This window comes from Microtus ochrogaster, chromosome 24 (assembly GCF_000317375.1).
Source record: "Microtus ochrogaster isolate Prairie Vole_2 chromosome 24, MicOch1.0, whole genome shotgun sequence".
Classification (NCBI taxonomy): Eukaryota; Metazoa; Chordata; class Mammalia; order Rodentia; family Cricetidae; genus Microtus; species Microtus ochrogaster.
In genome coordinates this window covers 29,855,091-29,877,739 of record NC_022024.1, presented here as the reverse complement: position 1 = coordinate 29,877,739, position 22,649 = coordinate 29,855,091, and the positions used below count along the sequence as shown (strand labels likewise).

The 22,649-nt window shown below is 39.8% G+C and overlaps 1 long non-coding RNA gene across 3 annotated transcripts in view; it reads right to left on the bottom strand.

Moving 5' to 3' along the window:
- The window catches only part of LOC102000537, a 92,109-nt gene extending 69,474 nt beyond the window's left edge, over nucleotides 1-22,635 (bottom strand). For 2 of the 3 annotated variants that reach the window (XR_003377954.1, XR_003377955.1), the window contains exons 1-2: nucleotides 22,432-22,633; nucleotides 19,976-20,035 (exon numbers count right to left, since the gene is read on the bottom strand). This is a non-coding gene — a long non-coding RNA (uncharacterized LOC102000537). Of the gene's footprint in view, nucleotides 1-450; nucleotides 623-19,975; nucleotides 20,036-22,431 lie in introns of all 3 variants that reach the window. The other variant, XR_003377953.1, reaches the window with a different exon arrangement.
- Nucleotides 22,636-22,649: the final 14 nt, after the last annotated feature.

Sequence of the window (22,649 nt, the reverse complement as noted above, 5' to 3'; positions counted from 1 at the left end):
ATTATGCTAAACCCTAGAATGATGGCAGGATTTCGTTATGCAGTCTCTCTCTAATTAAATGGCAGAGTCATATTTAAAGAATGACGATTTCTGGGGCCACTCATTCAATTCTTTTAAGACTGATATCATGTTAAAATTTCATTCCCCTAATCTTCTCCAATTCTATTCCTGCTCTACTTGACATGCCAGGAATAATTATAAGGGCTTAATAAATACAGAAGACATTTATTTCTTTTTAGGATTCCTGAGCAGAGAAGCACAGTTTGCTTTGTTAGCATCTTTGCACTAGCGGGCAATTTGCATGTGAAATCAGCAATCCCTCATGAAAACGGAGAAGTTCTTCTGCACAGTGTTTTTGGTCTCTCTAGCTGATGGTGGCTTCCCGGGGACCATCCGTTCCTTACACATAATTAATAGCCCACGCCTGACTTCCTCGGAGATGTCCCTCACCTTCTCATGCCACTGGGCAGATGAGCAAGTTCAAGGCAATGCTCTGTCACGTGTTCATAGCAGGTCAGCTTGTTTAAAACCCGGTTCTGATTAGAGTGAAAAGCTGATCAGGAAGCCTGTGTTCAGTTATCTCTTGTTTCACACTCCCCGGGAAGAGTGGGCACCGTCTGTTCTGTTCATTAGACAAAGGCAGGGAAAAAAAAATCTATTTTGTATCCAAGGTAAATGGAGAACTCTTGCCCCAGTATTTCCTTTCAACGCTTCCTATTGTCATACATGAATTAAAAAAAATAGTGATTACAAAAGGCCCCTGCCGTGTCATGGTCTTGTTTCAACTCTGAATATATAAAACTACCTCCACACAAAACAATGCACTGGGCGGGGCTCTCCCATGGTGGGTACACTCTAAGGGAATATTGAGGACGATGTCATTGAACACTGATCATCGAGATTACAACCAGGTGCCTCAACCTCTGATTTGTCAGGTGATATTAACTACTCTGACAGTCCCAGGAAAGAGAACTACCAGGCTAGCCCTCATGTGAAGAGAATTAGGGCTGGCTGAAGCTCCCAGCATCCATTCTGCACGACTAGTTTCCACTGTGCCTGTGGTTTGATGGGGAGAGTTTTTGACTTGAGTGGATAGAATCATGTTTCCCTGTCACTTCTTCGTTATTTGGCTTTGAGCAACGTATGTTTCCCGGGGCTGACTTTATACAGATGCCGGGAATAATACCTCATGGATCTTGTATGATATCCGATCATGTATGTGACACGGAAAGCATTCGCTCATGATAAAGCATCATCATGGTGCGCACTCAACATGGTTTCGCTTCGGGAAGGACGTATGGCTAATGAGCAAGGGAGTCGGGATGACTGACATTAACAAGAAGTGTAGGCAAAAGTCATCATAGGATTTGACTGCATTCAGCACCAAGCATAGGGCTTCCTTTCACAGAAATATTCCTGGGAGAAACATCTAATCATGTGAACCAATCACATATATAGGGGACTGATTCTCAGGGAGTCACGGTGCAGAAAAATCCTTGTATATCAAAAAGACATAAATGAACACCTCTTAGTAATTAGGACGTATTTCATTCTTATGGTACCTAAGGGTCATAATTATGATTATCTGGGACTAATTTACAAGAGAAATGGATGGGGCCCAAATGACTCTATGACATAAGTGAGAATAAATTTTTTGGAATTAATCCATACTATCCATTTTTAATGTTGTCACATGTCTCCATAAAAAAATAGCATGACCTCAATAATTTGCAGTTATCTGACCTCAGGTTTTTAATGATCTGAGTTATCTCTAAGTAGGAATTAACTGCAGTGTGTAAATTTCCACACATCACCAAGCAGGAGAGCCAAACCCCGGGCCTTCTGGGAGATGCGCATGGCCGGTTTGCTCCAGGATCTATGATCTGAGGTACCAGGTTTAGAAAGAGCAGCAGGAAGTCACTGCAGGGCTGGGACACACGGAGGAACTAATAAGGTCTGTGCTGGCAGATTGACAGACTGTCAGAGGATGAGAGGAATTAACAGCCCAAGAGGACTTTGTAAGTTATGAGGCCCTAGACATATGTAAGGCGTTATCGTTACTAATGATAACCTTAGCCATTTACAATGGATAAGTTTTATATATATAGCTGGAAAGGGAAGAGTTCTTTTTCAAACAACGACACATTTTCTCCTTCATCACCCGATTCTTGCTCTTTCAGCTTATCTCCCAGCCAGCCTGAGTGACACATTAGTCTATCCCCGCATCCCTCTGTTTCTGTCATGGTTTGACACAGTGGAAATAGATGGGAAGATATTGCAGAGAATCATGCTGCAAGCAAATTCTGCAAATTTAAAAATAACTGGCTCTGAAGACTGGCGTATAAAGGTGTCTGTATGCGAGGGGCTAAGTGTTCTTTGTTTATGTGGCTGGAAGCATGTGACAATTATTACAACGATGGTAGAATTTTCCGGAAGCTCAACATCTGTGCACTATCTCCACTTAGATGCCATTTTCACAACAGATACAAGCCAGAATGACCTCCATTTGAGAGCTCAGCTATTCTAATTGTCCCCGTCAGATACACGAGCCTATATATGTACATAATCACGAATGTGTGATTGCATAATTGTAAAGCTATGTAGTTATGCAGAAATATACACCACCATAAGAAGAAAAGGTACATGCAGGAGAGTTCTGTAAAAGTCTACAATGTCGCCAACAGTCATTTTTGAACCATATAAACATAAAATTAGGTTAGTACAAGCAAATAATCATTTCCTCTCCAAAGGAAAGAGGATTTTTTTTTAAAAAAAAATCTCTTTAATGGATTAATACAAATGCATTTAGTATACCATTAGAGGCACAAGGGCACCCAGTCCACAAGGCCCAAGCAGGGACGGGCAAAAATCTAAAATAGTGTTATGAAGGGCAATCTTCATACAAAGAATAGAAGCATTTGGAGAGATCTGCTGGTGTGGAATGATCGCATTGCAAGATTTAGAGGCCATAGGACTTGCAGTCAGAGAAAACTGAGTGTAACCTGACTCTCCTGCAGTCTGGCTTAGGGCTGTTCCTGCTGGTCACACAGCTCTGTCAAGAATACATTTGTACCTGATGGTGATAGAAGTGGTACCTTCTCTTGCCCTCAGCCACAGGATTTTCACAATATCATCTGGGACAAGATGTCCATGAGGACCTTCAGCTCAGTGAGCAGAAAGCAACAGGGAAACCACCTGGCTCTGAACCCAAATTCACAGCAAATGAGATCTGTCTTCTTGTTTTTAACTGAAATAAAACAGGTTAAAATACTGAGATAAAATCTGTGACCTACTTTTTCTTTAAACCACCACAAAAACAACAAATACAAGAAAAGAAAATTTTAAGTCCCATCGTTTTTTTGTTAAACCTTAAGGAACTCAAGTGTTTACTTTGACTACATTCTTAAGTGTTAAGGTGAAGTAAATGTCTGTCTTCAGTTTTTATGACTTTAAAACCCAAGCAAGAGCTACTAGTGGAAGCAATGAGCTAAAAGAGGAATTGGTAAACAGCATCCAGGAAGCCAGATATAGGATGCTCTGTGTGTGTAAATAAAGCTTTATTGGGACACAACCAAACTCATACATTTAAACATTTCCCCTGCTTGCTCTAGAGCCATGGCAGAAAAGGCAAGTCTTCACTGGAGAAACCATGTCCTCCATGAAAGTTAAAATACTCACTATTTGAACAGATTCCAATATGGTGATAAAATGTTGATGCTGTGGCAAGAAAAAACCCACTGTGTCTAATCTGCTTGTTGGCCTGCTCTTTTGGGGAGTCCTGTTTTAAGAGAGACTTCTAATTGTACGTTCTTAAGGCATGGGTATGTGTTCGTTTCTTCTGGTACACAGAAAAACAGAAAGAGGCAATGAATATACTACATTATAAAAACTCGGTAGCGAGAATGGGAGTTTAAATCTGAATTTACATTCCTGTTGGTCCTCAACCAAAGTCTTCCATTGAAGGTGCAAAGAAAGGCCTGGGTTGAAGGACTGCAATCCTGATGGGCACTATTGGATGTGTCTCTAAGTGCTTCTAATATTGTGAATAACTTCCCCAATTTCTGAATGCCCCAATTTTATCCTGAAAAGAACCTGGCCAAAAGAGAAATTATAATTGCTTAAGCTAAATTTTTGCAAAACATTTGCGTGGATGGAGCCATGCAGGGTACTGCCAACGATGCTCTGATTTTGTTCCGCCTGGCAAGTTGGCGGAGCTTGTTTGGCATTTCATTAACAAAAAATAAACCTCACTTCTCTTCCTGAGAAAATAGCATGTGTAGTATTTTGGGGACAGCCACACTCAGTGTGCTCCTTTTTAGTATAAAAATATATGTTTCTGAAATGTGGATGAATCAAGCTTTTAAAAGCGTTTCTCTGGCATGGTAGCTGGCCACCTGGGGAGATCCATGTTCTAAGTATGTTACTGAATGAAAGCGTTAGAAAAACACCTTTAAATGTGTAAGATTTGCCAAGAAGCAATGGTTGACACTCTCAAGGAGACTGATCTGTAATCCACAAAACTGCACCCCCTGACACTTTAATTGTGATACTCTGTAAGCCAAAAGCTAGTCTTTTTGGCATCTCTGAGAATAAGACATTTATAACAATGTCGTATGAGTGCTTGGGTAGAAGGTCACAATAAAGATAATTGTAACATTTGACTTGTTACTGCTATTCATATGGGCTGAAAAGAAAAATTAAAGATAAACCCATATACAAATAAGCCTTCTAAAATGGCTCAATTATCAGTAGTGGAATGGGCAAACATTTTTTCAGTTATGGGCTAAATTCTTATTTAGGAAAATCTTAATTTCCGGAAAAGGAAGCAAGCTGCTCACAGCTATCAACACAAACGGGAACACCATCTAATTAATGCACAGGCTAGCTTAGATGCAGTGTATGGGTAAGGCTTCACATAGTTAGGAATGGCGTGGGGACAAAATACATAAAGGACCAGGCCCTCAAGAATGTGACCAGAGTGACAACTAAAAGAGGACTAGGAGGGCAAAAAAGAGGGGGTGAAAAGGGAATTGGGGGCCCCACAGACAGCAAATAAACACAAATAGCTTTCATACATGTAAGACTATACTGTTGCAGGTTACTAGAGTCCCCTCTTTGAAATAACACTTGAGTTCTCAGAGGAAAACAAAAGCCTAGAAAGAGGCAGGAAGTGGTGGGTTTAAAGTAGAAGGTAGTTTGTGGCTACTTTGTTTGTATCTGTCAGGGAGGGGCAACCCTGGGAGCCTTTGGACTTGCCACAGCAGATCTGCTGTGGGTTCTGCACTGGATGGACTTGACCCTAATGGATCAGACGTTCAGTAGTTTAGATGTCCCAGCAGGAGACTAACCCCAAGAAGCAATAGCTATGAACTATAACCGGTGGTGATAATGAGTGACAATTGTAAAGGGAATCAAGAAATACTTAAGATGGGAAAAAAATTAACTAGTTCTAGCCCTTGGCCTGAAGTGCAAGCAACAAAAATGAAAACAGGAGAGTAAAAATGACTATTGTCTCTCTACTTCTGATGAATTAGACAATAATGTCTTAAAACCAAACAGAGACTATAGAGAAACCAGGGGAACCATGGTGAGGCTAATTTGTGCATACTGGGTTGTGGGTGCCTGATGTGCAGGGTAAGCCGCTGGCAACTCAACTCTGAACTTCATGAGCCTTGTAAATCCTAACAGAGGATGACAGCACAAGGCAACGACGTGTGTCGTATGAGGATGAACTTGAAGGAAGGGAAGAAGTCAACTCCATGACGGAGATGGGTGAGGGGACACCATTTGGTTGGTCTGGTACCGTGAGAGACTGGGAAGTGGGTTGAATGGATCATTAGGACCAAGCATGCAGCAAGAACTAGAAAGGAACCCAGGAGTTCAGTTGGAATCTGCAACCCAGAAAGTCTTAGTTCACTGATGCATTAAGAATATGCAGGTAGAGAAGAAGACATATGTCACATACACAGATATCAAGGTGGCATACTTAAATGAGATGGAGACACCACAGTGAATATGGAGAGGGACCCTGAGGGTGGAAGGACATTACAGACAGAAGAAACCCTGAGCTTGAACCATTGATCCTCCACGCTGAGTTCTAGCCCAGACCTCAGTTCCATCAGAGAAACCTTAGCTTCCATGGGGAGCTTTCCTTCCTCTTCCTTTTCCCTTTCCTCTATGTTTCTTTTGACATCATATCTGGGGTACTTTCCATGCAAGTTGCCCTAGGCCTGATGGTAGTATTCAGGCTCTTCAGCAAGCAAAACATAAAACAAGTCAAATCCGGTATTTTCTTATCACCTAGCAAAATGAAAGAAAGGGGAATTTGTTTCTTAAATAATTAATATAGTTAAAATTATTTTGTTTTTCTTTCTTTTTTTTTTGATTTTTGAGACAGGGTTTCTCTGTGGCTTTGGAGCCTGTCCTGGAACTAGCTCTTTAGACCAGGCTGGTCTCGAACTCACAGAGATCCGCAAGCCTCTGCCTCCCAAGTGCTGGGATTAAAGGCGTGCGCCACCACCGCCCGGCTAATATCTTTAAAATTATATATCTTCTTTATTTCATCCCTATTTAACTCCCGTCCACTATTACCAGAGTGTTTATATTCTACAGTAATTCATTTAATAGATACATTAGTACATTATGAAATATCCAACCAGAGACTTGATTTCTTGATGAATAGGAATTATATTCACCTGTATTTTTCTGCAGTTTTTAATCTCCTATACTACAACAAAAGTACAGCATATTTCAATGAGATTTATCTTATTATGAACAGATTTTTGAGTTTTTCTAGGTCTGCAATCACTTAGCCTTGAGACCCTCTCCAAATCCAGTCTTCATTATAACTATCAAATCTTATTTTACTAACAGTTCCCCCTTCCAGAATTTATAGATAAGAGAGAACGATGGTAAATGGCCTAACGATGCATTATAGGATCTAGGAAACTAAACATAAAGATGTTTCATGGGTGGGAAGCAAATACTCAGCAAGGCGATGGGTCAAAAAATTATGGCGTATGCCTCAGAAGAGAAATAGCTGATAATAATTAGAAAAGATAGCTCCCTACACTGGCTTTTCTTTTTCAAATGAAAAGCTCATTTGAATCTCACAATATTTTTCTTTCCTTTCAAAGTTGACTACCAAGGGCTTGATGACAAATCAAAGCAGGATTGTTAGAGCCTCAGTGTGCATGCCAACAACTCCAAAAGCAACATCAGCAGAGTGACAATTTCTGGAGACAAATGATTCATTTCTGTCCCTGCTCTATTCCCTAGAACATAACCGCAGTGGAGATTCAATCTGAGCTCCAGTAATGCAGAATCTATGGACTCGGTTGCCACACAGACAGTGCTTCCTCCTGTAGAGTCTCCACAGACAATACTGGACAAAATAGCCTTACACAACTTTAGAGTGGGGGGGGGAGCAGACAATTAAACACTGATTTTAGTCTTATGTAAATTTGAGCGGCACATAGTTGTGATCCTGGAGATAAAATGGGAGAAATTAAATTACAAAGAATTACCCTCCTGCTTTTTCCTTTGTTCCGCAGACCAGCAGAAGGAATCATGATGGTAAATAGGGTTGGTCCTTTTTTTAGACCGTTCTGGAATCTGCACAGCCTCAGCCAGCCTTGCTCTCTAGAGCATTCTGGAAGACTGCACAGCCTCAGCGAGCCTTGTCCTCTAGAGCATTCTGAAAGGCTTGGTCTCTAGAGCATTCTGGAAGACTGCATAGCTTCAGCCAGCCTTGCTCTCTAGAGCATTCTGAAAGGCTTGGTCTCTAGAGCATTCTGGAAGACTGCATAGCTTCAGCCAGTCTTGGTCTCCATGGGCAACTTTTTCATTAGAAAAGAGAAGACTACAAGCATTTTTTTTTAATCCTTCCCACCCTTGCCTGTTTTGTTCCCTGGTTCTACAGTGTCAGATCCTATCAATGTTTTAAGTGATTTTATCATTTCCAGTTCCTGAATTTAACTCTATTTATCTTATATTGTATCTATCGTCTCAGGTCAAAACTTACTGATCCCTCATCTGAATGCTTTTGGCCTTTTTTTTTTTTAAATCTGTTTATAAGGGTTTTTTTTTTTTTGCCATCTCATCTAGCAACCCCACTCATGAGTATAGAAATTATTCATTTATTCAAGGGGATAAAAATCAGTATGTTGAAGAAATTTGGGCACTTTCTTGATTGTTGGAGGGCTATTCTTGTGAATGATAATAAAATACCAAATATGGATATTAAAAAGTCTGATCTACTCTCTGAGGGTTAATAAACGTCTTTGTTTTCTTTTTTTTTTTAAGTTCACTTTATAATGGCATAATATATGGAGTCAGTCATGGTGATGAGTGTCAGGTTCAAAGGAAATGACAATTTCCTAACCCCAAAGCTTGTCCATATCTGGATATGAGCTCAAGCTGGACGTCTTTGTTTTCTAAGGCTCACAGTCTTCATAAGCAACTCTGTCTTCCATCCTCTATAGAATTGGCAGTGTTATTCCCTGGGATCTCTCTCTGGCTTCTTCCTTTGCTGTCTAGACTGGTCCTTCATACAACTGGCTCTCCTGAATTCCTAGTGATGTGGGCAATCCACTCTGTCGTATCCATTTTATCTCTTGCACCTGAGGTATTTATCTTACGCCTACATCATAGAAGCATTCTTCTCTCGCTCTTATACCTTCTGCCAGTGTGATCCCAGGTTTGTGATCCTATCTTCAGCTCACCAGCCTTCTCCCTGCTCTCCATGAGCCAAGACCATTATCTGGTCCTTGATAGAAGAGCCAATATTGTTGGAAATATCTGCAAAGCAAACATCCCTGGGCTGTGGTTTCTTACATACACATTCCATTGTACTCTGCCCCCTTTTCTAGTGCTTAAACTGCCCATAGTGTATGAATGCCCCAAAGCTTTATGACTTTATACTCTTCTCTCTCTGCAAAATAAGTCTCTATTTCCATCAGTGGATTTGAAATCTGAGTGCAGAAATTATAGCTATGTATCAACCTTTTGGGTATTTTTAAATATGTATTTGTTATTTACTAATACTTATAGTCTTAAGATGTAGACCATCCAGAGGTGACAATGAAATTATTATGCAAATTTGCCTCTTCTACCATGAAGGGCATTAATGAACAAATCCCATCCTGGTAGGCACATAGCTGGTCTCTATCAGCTCCCCCATGGGACATAAAAGCACTAAGACTCTTTCACACCCAGTTCTCTGTCCTGTGGTGCTAATCCGACCAGAGACTTGCTTTTGAAGTCAACTGGAACATCACGCATGGGTGAGCTCCGGAGAGCACACAAAAGCAAGAGAAGAAAACTGACGTGTTATTCTTAACTAAAGAGACTGTGCTATTTCTGAGTTTTTGTACACACTTGGGCATCCCACAGACTTCAAGAGCCTGCAGATGAAGTAGGAGAAGCTCGAGTTTAAAAAAAAAAAAAATCCCGAAAATGGGCAGCGGATAAAGACACAAGAGAATGAAAGTTCTAAATTCTAAGTAAATCTTCATCATGTTTCTTTTTTTTTCTTTATCAAGTCATCCAAATCACAGAGAATTCTTTAGAGCTATCAAGACACTCCTTAGGAATGTCAGGCTCTTTCTCAAACGGCACTGACTACTCATCTTGGGTACAGAATCTGCCTTAGAGGCTCCCATTCAACTCCACGCAGTGGGCATTTACCTAGAGTCGTTACTGAGGAGTTGAGCCCCTCAAGCTGAGAGTTGCATCAGCATCTTCACAAAGAAAGTCATGAAGTAGCTCTCATAGCACACAGCCCTCCACAGCCACTCAAAAGGCACACACTTCAGCATCAGCATGCGACGTGGCCACATGGGTGAAATACACATTCCAGTCTTAGGCTATGCTATTAACACTGCAGCGTAGCTTTAATCCTATACACAAAGGCTTACACTAAATGGCGGTTTTGCAAAAGTTGATTTGTGTCGTTTTTGACCCCACGTGTCTTTTTTCTGAATGCAAAGCCCACTGAAGAAAATGAACCAGCCAATAAGAACTTAACTAGTATTTATCTGGCAATGTTTTTCTTTACCTGTGCAACCCTCTATGTAGCTACTTATAGATGGTAGATAATAGCATTTACCTTAGATTGTGTATGGCTGTGATACCTGACATGGAGAAAATGGGCAGAAAGATGGTAACAAAATCGGTAGCATGGGCTTCTATCTACAGAACAAAGTACATCTAGATGCTGAGTCATGGACCATGGTAATGGTAGGTCTGGAAATCCGATTTAAATTTGTCTGATTTAGTGTTTCTGGCTTACTGATTCTCCTGGAATCTCAAAGTGAACACGAAGAAGAAACATCAGCTCGACAAATCCCCAACCATCATCACACGAGGTTAGAGGCCTTCTAACAAACATCTCCTCAAAATGTGAACTCAAATTTAGAATATCAGACATAAAAAAAAAATCTACTATGCTCAACCAGATACTAAACTCCAGTGTAAAAAAAAAAGGGCAAAAAAAACATCACTGGTGCTTTCATGTTCAGAGAAAATGAACTTGCCTGTAAGAGTCAGAAATGCATTGATTACTGGCAAGAAATGAATTCACTAGAGGGCCAAGAAAATTGCTCCGTGCTTCTGGACATTGATGCAACACTTTAACCCTATTGCTTATTTAAATATCTCAAGATGAAGCCTGGAAAATTGTATTTACCATTAAGAGGACCATTACTCAAAATAAGTCAGCTATATTATCGGGCTAAAGACTCTGATGGTGATAAGCAACCTATATCAAAGTTATTATGAATAAGCACATTGGAGACGCAACATAGTGATTCACTATCTCCTGGGGGTGGGCAATATGAGGATGCCTACCCTCAGCAGTATAACACCAAAATTAAGGACGAACAAGAAGTTGAGTAGCCCACAATCTAGTGAGGCAAATTAAAAATGGAAATAATTGAGTCCATAATTGAACATTTGACCCTTTTCTTCAAGTTTTCCTCTGTCCCTATTTACAAATTTCAATACCTAGTATATTCTCCAGTGTGTAGTAGGTGGGTGTACTCAAGTTTGGGGTTTGTTTTTCTTTGCTTCAAACACTTTGTCTAAAGTGTGTGTGGAGCATGAGGTCAGACACAATGCCTCTTGTGTCTAATGTTTATGTTGTGGGGCGAGGAGACATGAAGAAAGAAATCGTATTGAGTGATTTCTTAGCCATACCTTTCAGATTGTATGAAGTTCAAAGGCGCCTTCTGCAAACAGCTATCAAAATGAAATATAACTCAAGGCAGATGGGAGTGGGTGAGCATCTATGTGGGAGGCCCAAAGGCAATCCCGGGCATCGGCAGAAGGCATGCCATGTCTCTGTTGGAAGTATCTGTTTAGACAAGTGGACAGTGAACCTCGTCCTCAAGATGTGGAGAATCCAAGGCTGTCAGGTCTTAGAGGATGCTCCAACATGTCTTGCCAAGTGGTCTTAGCATCCTTCAATCTGATTCTTCCCATGATGGCCCACATATGCCCTATCATGTGAAAGGAGTCTTAAGGAATTTACCTTTTGTTTGTCTCTCCCACCACCCTGCATAGAATGATGCTTGCCTTCATCTGTTTAGAGAGCAACATATGCCACCCATAGGAGATGAGTCACAAGAATGACTGCATAATTTTCTATCCAATTCTTCCCTTACCTGAGGGAGCACTAAAGGGAATAAATAAATAAATCAATAAGTACAGGTCTTCATTCAAAATTTATAAAAAAGAGGACAATTAAGTCTTTAGTGGCATTTTGGTTTTTAATTCAAGGAAGTAAAACCTTTATTTTTAATGAAATTTTAAAACATTGTAGCTAATTTTGTTTTTCTGGAAAAATTATGATTCACTTGCTTAGACGGTCATTGTCTTTTTTTCCTTTACAACCTAAAACTTTATATTTAAGATGAAAACCAAGAAAGGAAACTTAGCTTTTAATTATATAGTGTTTTCAATCTAAGAGGAGTGAAAATAGCATATTATTTCTGACAGAAAATGAAGGTGTGGGTAGGGTATCATACATTTGTGGATGCTGGGGATAGTTTCATAAACTTCCCATCACAGACTATGATCCTGTCTTCTCAAGATGGAAAGGAAATTGAAGTGTTTCACAGGATAGACACAAAAACAATGATAAAGAGTCCTTTAAACATTCCAATTGACATTTATGCTAAAATCTCTGAAGTATGCTTAAAGTAATAGTCAATTTTACTAACCCCTTCATCCCCAACATCACACACACATGTGTATGCCCCCCATTTTTATTATAAGCCTCTAATAAAACACAGAATAGTTTAATAATTTACAACATTACATAATCTTTGAAAATTCTGATTAAACAGACATCTTGTGTTTTTGCTGGTGAAATCACCGAATAATCCTCAAGTCCATTTTTAAGACTTAGCCTTCCTTTGGAATAAATACGTGCATTGCCTCACAGATAATCTGAGCCAATATTCTAAGCCTAAAAACTACATTTGATAGTTAATAAAGCTTTGTACCTGTAAAAGAATAGCTTTTCCCTTCTTAGTGCTGAAGTATGATTGCTGGAGAGTCATTTCATTATAATAGACAATTAGTTCTGTACGGTTCTGTTTCTCCCTCCAATTATTACAACTGATAAAGGAAAGATCACATTTCCTCCTTACATAAAACCCTTCATGTAGTCTTAGCAACAGTAGTTAGATGAGCTAATGAAGGGAGGAGAAAAGCCAATGAACTAAGAGAGTGAGGAAATGCCTACATCTTCCAAATTTATAACAATCCTGGTCATTGAATCAAAGACATACCATTTGAGTCACCAAGGCCCTATATGACACCATTTTGTCCTTACTTGAAATGTAAATACTGAGTTCTCCAAACTGTAGAAAAATGTTAAATTTTAAAAACTCCATGGCCACTTTTTTTTTATTGTAGTTAGCCAACAAAAATTTAAAACCACTGCAGAGATTAATTTTAAGATGTTTATAAATAAATGTTAGAGATCCACCAAGAAGCAGGTGAACTCAAATGGGTGGGATGTCACTGCATGGAATTATGGGATAAAGATGACGAGTATAAAATGGAGTCAAATCGTTTTGGCTCTTTGAAAACACTGGACTTAAATAAAAAAGCAGACTCAGTCTTTAAAATGGTAGCTTCTTCCCTCAGATAGTTTTATTCTATAGCATTTGGCACTTAGGAAACACGAGCGCAAGCCTGAAGGAGAGTCACCATGTGCTTCCGGTTCCACCAAGTATGTGTGCACCTTGTAGGTAATTGCCTTGCCACTTGAAACGTTCACCGCTCTCTCCATATATCTTTTAAATTAAATTAAAAGCTGCTAACATGAAACTATTTTTGTAAATGTCACCACATGGAATTTCTTTTAAAGATCAACAGCATCATCACTCAACAACACGCCTAAGAACAGAATGGTATTATTCGTGTGTCACTTACAGTTTTTCTTCTTCCATTCTTCTTCCTGCTTTCATCTTAAGTCCACATCCAGCCAATGAAGGAGAGAGTGCAAGGTGGGTTTTCTTTGTGATCTTTTGAAAAAATTAGTTAGAAATAGCCTATTTCTAAAGTCCATTCTTTAGATGTGTACATTCCAATTAATAGTCAATGTATCCAAATTTGTGTGCTTTGAGTTCAAGACAGAGACACTCAAAAATTGTAAGGGACTTCAACCAACTTAACTCATTGGGAGTGCACTGGGAAACTGGCTAATTGAATATTTACTGTCAACTGCATGTGGTCTGTCCTTATGGCAAAATCACGGGGGCTAAATATTGTCTGCCATCCACTGCTCTCGATTGTGCATCCAGGTGGCAGCCAGATACCAACAATTAGACACTGTAGCTAGGTGCCAGGGCTCATGCCTGAAATTCATGTCAAAGTGAGGGAACCATAGGAAGTTGGGGTTAAAGGAATTCCAAGCCATCTCTTGCCCTTTATCAACATCACACAGTGTATGATAAGCGTATAGAGCCCATTTTGTTTTTGGAACTCCAGTGGCGTGTTCAGCTGCTGCTATTTCAACTGGCTCAAGAAATATTCCTTCCTTGTTTTGTAAAGTAAGGCAAGCTCAGAGCCTTAGGGCCAAAGCTTAACCATCCCTACTTCAGAGAACAAGCAATCCACAAAGTACAGAGCAGTTCCAAATGCACCCCATCCCTAAATGTCCAAAAGGTACATCACATAGCACTATGCTCAAATATCCAAGGAAAATTAGTACATATTTTAAGTACGTATGTATGTATGTATGTATGTATGTATGTATGTATGTATGTATGTATCTATCTATCTATCTATCTATCTATCTATCTATCTATCTATCTATCTATCTATCTACTATCTCCCTGAAACAAATTCTATATTCTGATCCACATATATAAATCTGCCTTTCACAGGCAATAGAATAGCCCCAAAGCATAAGTCAGGCGTAATATCTGCTTTTAAAAGATGCCCACTGGATTTGTACCTAAAATAACTTGGAATGAGACAGCACAGAAATACAGATGTAGGTACTTCTCTACGTGTGTGAAGGCTACATTTTTTCATTCAATTGAACAAAACCATAAGTTAAAGTAACCTTAGGAGATGATGGTTAATAAAGAATATTTGCATCAGAACATTGAAGATTGAGTTTAACTTTTGTTGAATGTAAAATCTAGTATGAAGGATTAACTAGCAAATCTTAATATTGGCTAAAAAGAAAGGTCTTGGGTGGAGTGAGGATGGGGTGAGGAGCAACTTTTTTTTTTTTTTTTTGGTTTTTCGAGACAGGGTTTCTCTGTGGTTTTGGAGCCTGTCCTGGAACTAGCTCTTGTAGACCAGGCTGGTCTCGAACTCACAGAGATCTTCCTGCCTCTGCCTCCCGAGTGCTGGGATTAAAGGCGTGCGCCACCACCGCCCGGCCGAGGAGCAACTTTTATAAGGGTGAAATATGTCCCACACACTAGAAGAATAATCATGTATAGAGTAAAATCATGAAACCAACAACATCAGTATGTGTCATCTCTGCTGTGGACTCAGAGATGGAGTGCATCAGCATGTGTGTTTTCTCTTAGAAACTACAGATGCTCATCCCTTCTCAAATGTATACGTGTTGCTTTAAGATGGCAGCTTATCCCGAGAAGAAGAAAAATTACAGTTGATAATTACTGCATTGTATTCACCTGTACCATCCTTGATGGGGTCTCTAACCATGATACAAACATATGGAAGTTTTAAAGATGCTGGGTTCTGAATGCAAATTACCCACAGTGGTCCCTGCCTCTTTCATCTCTCTCACCCTCCCAGTGTGACTGGGAGATGTGCTATGTGATGGGAGATTGCTCAGGCACTGGGCATTCTGTCAGGCAGGAGGGCACTGAGTCCCAAGCTTCCTAGCCCTACACTTTCTTTCTTCCTCGATTTCACTGCTGTTTTCCTGAATTCTCTGACAACTTGTCAGCTGGGTGCATCCACAAACACTGACACCAAGCATGGGAGGGGCTTTTCCCAGTCTCATTTCACCTTAGTAGTCGGAAAAGCCATGGGTCAAATGATCACTACCGAATAGAGCATTTGAGGATTTCGTTTCTAAAATGGGTTTCTTGAGATCCATGAGTTCTTTCTCGGGCACCTGAAAGCAGGGGAACAGTTTGAAAGGGCACTGGAAAATTGTTTGGGGTACAGGAATAATGAGAGAAAATTCAGGACAAGCTTAACTGGCTTCATGAGGAAGATAGGCTTCTGGGGTAGAATTCCTATTTAGAAAGAGGCAATAATGCAGTTGCAAAGGACTGAAGTGAGGTGGTAAGAGGTAAAGAGGGAAGACAGTTCATAAAATCGCCTTCCTTTGCCTCAAGGAAATCATTGGACGCTAGGGAAATGCCACTCTAGCTGGAAGGTGCCTTCACTCTATAGGCAGAGATTGGGGAAATTGAGTCCAAGAGCTTTAAAGCCTACCGTAGCTACACCTTTATTCTGAGTGTCTTGAACAAGTCTAAGCCTTTCCCGGGGCTCAATAATATTTGTGAGTAATTAGAAAAATTTATAGAACCTGAAGAACTTGGGCTTTAAGTCATCATAGCTATTGGCTAGCTTTGTGACATCGGGGGAGGTTATCTTACTTCTCCAAACCTTCCTTTCTTCATCTGAAAAAGGGGTGTGTGGAACCTTCCTTACGAAGTAGTTAAGAAGATTAGACAGTAAGAGAAAAGGGCACTTAGCGCCACATACAGTGAATAAATGTTAGGTATTAATAACCAGAATTAGAATCTCTTTAAATAGTAGATTATAATTTAAACTCTCGTCATAGTGTAAGAAGCATTGGAAGAGGAAAGGAAGAGGAAATTTATTGAGTGTGTGCTGTATCGCAGATCTAAATGTTGAAGAAAGGGATTCATTGAGATAATATGCTTAAATATATATTCAATATGTTTAAACACATATGACAGTAAGATGACTCCTCAAGGTGCATGCTGACTGACCTATCTATGCATTCTTAACTATGTGTGTGCGCGTGTGTTTGTATGTATGCTCTGCGTGTGTGCATCTGCTTGTGTGTGTATGTTTGGAGTGTATGTTTGTGTGTGTGTGTCTGTGTGAGTGTATGTGCATGCATGTGTTTGTATGTGTATACATTTGCTTGTGTGTGTATTTTTGTTGTGTATGTTTGTGTGTGTCTTTGTGATCGTATGTATATGTGTGTATGTTTGTGTGTGTGCATATATTTGTGTGTGTGATATATTTAAATTATTTAAAACATCAGCATGAGAAATATGTTCCAAGATGATATGTATACATCCACTAAGATCCCTATAATAGTGAAAAACAGATATATACTGTTGATAACTTGATCAATAGTGACATGTCAACATACTATAGACACTAAAGAATGTTTTCTGAAGGCATGAACATTTATGATTCACAGTGGGAGTGGGCTTTTAAACATATGTCTGATTTCCATGTTTGAAACTTCTAGCAAATTGGATTCTACAAATACTTTCTGAAAAATCAGTATTTTTCAAAAAGTCTATAGCACACTATGTTCAAATCCTTATGATTTGGATAATTAACTATATGCCATATGTTCCTATTCACTACGTGTGACCTTATCTTTCTGTCTCTAAGGAAACCCCTAGCCTGGTAATTTATTTCAGGATTTGCATTTGAACTGTGAACTCAATTGTCAGAAACATGAGGGAAATCCGAGGGTTTATACATGACAAATGTTCTGTGGCTAAATAATGTCAAGAAACATCAAGGATGTCAATATGCGACGTGGAGACATTACTCAGGATGCAAAGAGGTTCTGTCTGCTATGGTGCATTATTAGAAAATCATAAAGTCTGGCAATGTTAGAAGAATTCAAGGTCATTACGCATGTATACAGGCCATCTCCTAAGAAATGGATCAGGAAAAAAAGAATAACTTAATCAGATTAGAAACACCATTAATACAATCTTTGCATTCCAAAGTCGGAACATTTTTTTTTTAGTAAGTGGCAGACAATTAAGCTTTGAATACAACTTTTATTTTCTTAAACCATTCTAGTATCTTTGATGGCCACACAAATTAAAATGTGTTGTGGGGTCGAGAACATGATTCAATACAAACCTGCAGATCAAACTTTATCAGGAGAATCCTTGCCAACCTGCTAGAATAGTTACTTGGGCTGATGTCTTCCCTAGTATCCCAGAAGGCCCATCCCCTGGTAGGTAACATTCTAAAAGCATTTTACTAGATAATATTGTTTGGAAAAAATAAGGTAGCTTAAGTAAATATTTAATAAATTATTCAAGAACCTTCTTAGTATCAGGGAAATGAATCCTAAAGACCATGTGATTAACAATATCCCAAGACCAACTCAGTCCTTTTGATAATTTCAACACAATCTCTAAAGAGACAAGTTTGGGGTTAATTTTCAGCTCGAACTCTTGACAAATAGGTTAGGTAAATAGCTTCCAAGACCATACAACTTTCTAGAAGACAAGTAAGAATACTGGTACATCAAAGGAAAAAAGACAAAATTAGAGTTGTCAAGGAAAAAAAAATACTCTCTTAGTACCCAGCTGTACTTATAAAGATATTTGGAAAAAATATTATTTACAAAAATAAAGCAGATGCCAAGATATTTCCAAACACATCACAAGAATGGAATAATTTAATCTGATATGAGAGTTTAATTTTACTTTGATGAAAAAATGAAACTAATGGTGTATTCATTCAGCAGGATTATATTCTGACTTTAAATATTCACGCACATCAAGTTAAATTGTATTTTTAATTCCTAATTAGCATTTAGAACAATGCAGTTTGGAAGCAATTGACTCTGTGTAACTTGCACAGGAAAAACTGATGGAAGGATTTCATTTGAATTCCAAGACAACTGATTCACTGTGTCACAACTTCTTTTCCCAAAGGGTTTTATTCTGCAAAAGCTAGGTGATTAACTCTACGTGTGTGTGCACAGCTCCTGAAAGAATTGAAGTGCCAAGGCGTTCCTGGTAACATTCGCTGGAATCTCATTAAGTTGATGTATCTGCATTTATCTATCAATAAAAACATATAATGTCTGCATATGTATGTACATTATTTCTTAGTCTAATTTAAAAAATTTTTTTAAAATGTGCCCACCCCAGTCGTTTCTTACGTTTGCCCGGTCTCCCCTGTCTTGCATGCCATTTTCTGTCTGCTTTTTAAAGCACAGGCTATCATCCTGAGAACTCCTTTCTTTCAGAACCAACAGATTATCCTTAGGATGTGACACATGAAAGCAGATGCAAGCTGGGAATACTCACTGTTTTAAGAGTGGAGCTCAGATAAAGGCAGCAAGACTTTTTCTGAAATAACTTTTACATAAGGGCAAAATGATTCCTACAGATAAGAAAACAATTACCAGCCAACATTAACAGCCCCAGAAAATGGGAAGCTAGAATGAGCAATAAAAACATAGCATTTGGAGTGAGATATTAGAGAGTGCCTATTAAAATATCTTACTCAATTTCTATTACACCTTAAAACGAAAGTCATCAAAATGTCATTACAAGCCTTTCCCCCAGATTCTTTAGAGTGGATTGAATCGCTCCTGCAAATGGACTGCTATCCAGGACTGACTTAAAGTCCTCTGAAATCACAGCAAAGCAAAACACAGCGTGAAATTTATGACATCTTATATTACAACAATACCCTCCTATACGTACCAGGCTGTATTTGTCTTCAGGTAGCTACAATTAAATATGTTTTATGAAATTAATGACTCCCAGAAGATGCTGCCTTCGAGAAGACCTGCAGCCAGAAACCCCAGCAAAGGGAGCCAGAGTTTAGCTTTGCAAAGCTGAGGTCCACAAAGCATTCATAAAACAGTTTAAAAAAAATAAAATAAATAAAACAAAAACCTTGTGGGAAAAAAATCAGTTATTTCAAAATTATTTCAAGCCACCATGTATTACTTAAGCAAGGCAGCACAGAACTTTTGAAAGCTTCTCAGCTAAAAGCTGAAGAGGAGTTGAACAGCTGCAATTAAACAATAAGGGCATCTTTACCCTGGCTTTTGGAAACCTAGGAACCCTGTAAAGATTGTTCAAGCCAGAGGAGATCTTTAACATGCTGTAGTTCTGGCTGAAGTTTACTAGCTCTAACAATAAAATCTACACAACCTAAAGATCATTTTTTACTGACAACACCCCCCCCAACCTCCCCATGAGGGTGGACACCCAAGCAATCAGCAGCAGCTCTCCATTCCCGAGGTTGAAAAGAAACACAGAAGGCACCTGATTGCACTTGGTTAACAAAAGCTGGGCAGTCTTTGGCAAATGACTGACAATAAAATTCTAACCGGTTCTCTTCTAACCTAACACGTGAAATGAAAACTATTCAAAATTTAAGCAATCATATTTAGAAAGCAGTTTTCCAACACTCTTGGCAAAAAAAAAAAAAAAAAAAGCACATGCAATATTTGAAAGGAAATAAAACGTTGATTTTTTTTTTTCTTTACCTTTCAGTTCGAGGAGGGCGTCACTTCTCCTGGATCCCATTTTCCGGAGGGTAGTCAGTGCTGGCCGGTTTAGAATAAAAACCATTAGCATATTACTTAAAAAGAAAAAAAAGGGAAAAAAAAATCTACCAAGCCGCTTTAAGGAGAAGGAAACTAACGAGGCTAGTGGCAATACAAGCCTTTCCTGATTCTTGTTTCTCCCTAATCATCTTGTTCGCAGTGTCTGTTGCCCGCAGCATCCATCAATTAGCAGTTTTTAAGGGAGCAGGACCGTATTCGGTCTCTTCTGCTGCACGGGGCTGCGTTCTCCATAGTCCCTCAGTCACCCAGGCTCCTTTCTAACAAGGGTCTAGAAAGCAAGCGACTGAAAATCCTTCAATAGCACACAAACACTCCGTTCCTGGGAATTGCCGATATCGGACTCAGCAACTTTCCCTCAAATAGCCAGCCTAAGAGTCCAGGTCCCTAGCACCGAGTCACAGCTCGCCCGCCCCGGTGAGCTTTAGAGCTTGGGCAAAGCGATGCTCACGGAGTCAGGGGAACTAAGGCTGATTTACTGGGTCCTGGCGAAGGCGGCGACCGGCGAGACGGCCCCAGTTGAGAAAGGGAGGACAGCAAGGCACCCTTCCTGCCTCCCTCTGTCCACCTACCGTCTCATAGTGCGACTCACAAATGAAATGCTAATAGACGCGAGGACTGATGCCAATTTCCTGCACTTTGCTCAGCGTTTCCGCGGCCCCAGCACAATAAAAGATAGCTGTTTGTGGAGAATGCTCTGTTCCATACCATTAACTCCGAACAAAACATATTTTTAGTGGGACAGCGGTGTTTACTCGTAAGAACTGATGAAATGGTCTGCACCATACATCACCCACAGACAAAGACGTTCAGCTACAGTTTGGACATAAATCAAGGTACATGCTCCTCAATTAAAAAAAAAAAAAAAAAGACCGCTTAAGTCCCTCAAACACAGAGATTGAGGTCAGGCTGGCCATAGCAACCACAAGCAGAACTTGGGCTTCCAGAAGGACCTAGCAACCGATAAATGAGTTCAGATCTCTTTTCATCTCCTCTGGTGTGAAAGCCAAAATTAAAAAGATTAGATCACCCTGCACCCATCACAAAAGGTACCACAATGAAAAAGTCATTCCCAGCCTCTGACTCGTATCAAATAAATAACCTTCCTCCTTGCTATAATGAACAACTTCCAAAGTAAATTGAATCTCCATAGCCCGCTTTCCCTGGCAGAACAGTATTTACATAACAATATATCACAGGAAGACCTGAATAGATCTCGTAAATGGAATCTGGGGATAAAAGCATCCTTAGCCCAGATTACTGTATGTTCAGAAGGCTTTGCAGTACCCCTCATAGAAACAGTGTCTTGTACCACGAACACAAACAATGTCTTTAAATTGTGGGAAATACAAGTTCTGAGGTACCTTTTAAAACGCCTGGACTCTCCCAGTGAACCACCTTGGGGGGGGGGGATCAAGAATAAAGATAAAAAACACCACTCGCTGCCCTTAACCCAAGCTCTCGACTTCATTCTGTGACAAAGAATTTTCACCTGTGTGGCTCCTCGCCTCTTTGTTCATACCAGCAATCTTTGATCCCAAAGAGCTGCTGGGCTTTTTTACATGGTACTTAAAAAAAAACACACACACACACACATTTGCCGATTTTTTTTTTTTTTTAGCATGTGTCTCATTCATCACTTGGTGTTTCCTCGAAAGTCCCTGACACCCTCCATTGTCATGACCATAATGCCGGCGAAGTTTTAGGAATGTCTCTCCACACAGAGTGTTCATCCTCAGCAGCCTGGGACTAGATGTCTCCTGGTCACTCAACAACAAATTAAGGGCTGGTCTCCAAATCACATCAACTCCCAGAAAGTATTGTCCCCTGCATAGGCGTCAAATGGCATGCATTCAAAGTAAGACAGGCAAGTCTATGGCAAAAACCTAGCAGCCTAATCTTTTCGTGGAGGCTCACGTAGATGTTACTATTTGAGCTCCACAGGGAATCTCATTAATTTTTAAAACTCTCTGACCTCAGTACAGTTGAGTGTGAAAATAATTACGAATTAAGAACGAGAGACCATCACTTGAATTCTGCACAGCCATATGCTCCGCCTTGCACAAAACGTTACTATCGTCAAACAGAAATTCTTTTTTTTTAAACAGATACAGATTTAAACAGCATGATAAATGTCACCACACAGACATAAAAAGCAGCCCACCCTTCCTCCAGCCCTGCTCAAACCTCACCTCTAAGGTTTTAATAACACAAAGCCCTGTGTGAACACAGACAGGTTCTATAGGCAAGGGACGGCAAGGGAAGATGCCCTCTTAAAAAAAATATCTACCTATAGAGACTTCCTTTTTGAATCACGAATGTCTCTCTCGGTCACAAAGATACAGAAATGTAAAGATTGCATATAAATGTTTTCTTACCTAAAACTTGGTAGAAGAATGTTCTCATCATCGTGGTCACCTCCTCTGGTTTCCCCTCTTGCCATCATGGGAAGTGACTCCGGTGTGTTGATTACTGTGTGTCTCAGTTAGAGCTGTGACACTCAGCTGCCTGCATTGAACCTATGAGGGGAAATGAGAGAGGAGGGGTGGCGGAAAGAAAATGAGAGGGAGAGAGGAGGGAGGGGAGGAAGAGAGGG